The sequence below is a fragment of the Penaeus monodon genome, chromosome 15 (assembly GCF_015228065.2).
Source record: "Penaeus monodon isolate SGIC_2016 chromosome 15, NSTDA_Pmon_1, whole genome shotgun sequence".
In the NCBI taxonomy this organism is placed as follows: Eukaryota; Metazoa; Arthropoda; class Malacostraca; order Decapoda; family Penaeidae; genus Penaeus; species Penaeus monodon.
Genome location: NC_051400.1, coordinates 41,635,848 through 41,636,267, shown reverse-complemented (window position 1 = coordinate 41,636,267; position 420 = coordinate 41,635,848). Strand labels below are relative to the sequence as shown.

Below are 420 nucleotides of genomic sequence, written 5' to 3'. Positions count from 1 at the left end.
GAAAGGTATGAGTGGTTGGGGGTGCTAACTATTGTGTACAGTATATAAATTGTAAACAAATTTTCAGTTGCATTGGTAACTAATTAACTTCCATGCACACCGGGGTCACTGTACCAAAAGCATTTCCCGCTGGCCCGTAAGGGGATCGAACCCTCGACATCCGCGTTATTAGCACGGCGCTCTAACCAACTGAGCTAACAGGCCGATATTTACTGAAATTTAAAAATCTTTCTAACATTACAGTGCCGTACGGTTTTAATATCTCAATATATCAATGTGACCAAGTAACCCGATATACCTGGAAACATAAAGTCTTTTCCAGTCCAGAATGTGTAAAGTGTCACACATAAGGGAAATGCCAAACATATCGTGTCAGCATGTGGCCGGAACTTATACAAATATTTTTGGTGCAAATGAAAA

At 40.2% G+C, this 420-nt stretch overlaps 1 non-coding gene across 1 annotated transcript; it reads right to left on the bottom strand.

Moving 5' to 3' along the window:
- Positions 1-130: 130 nt before the first annotated feature.
- Positions 131-204, bottom strand: Trnai-aau. The gene has a single exon. It is a non-coding gene; the product is annotated as a tRNA-Ile (tRNA).
- Positions 205-420: the final 216 nt, after the last annotated feature.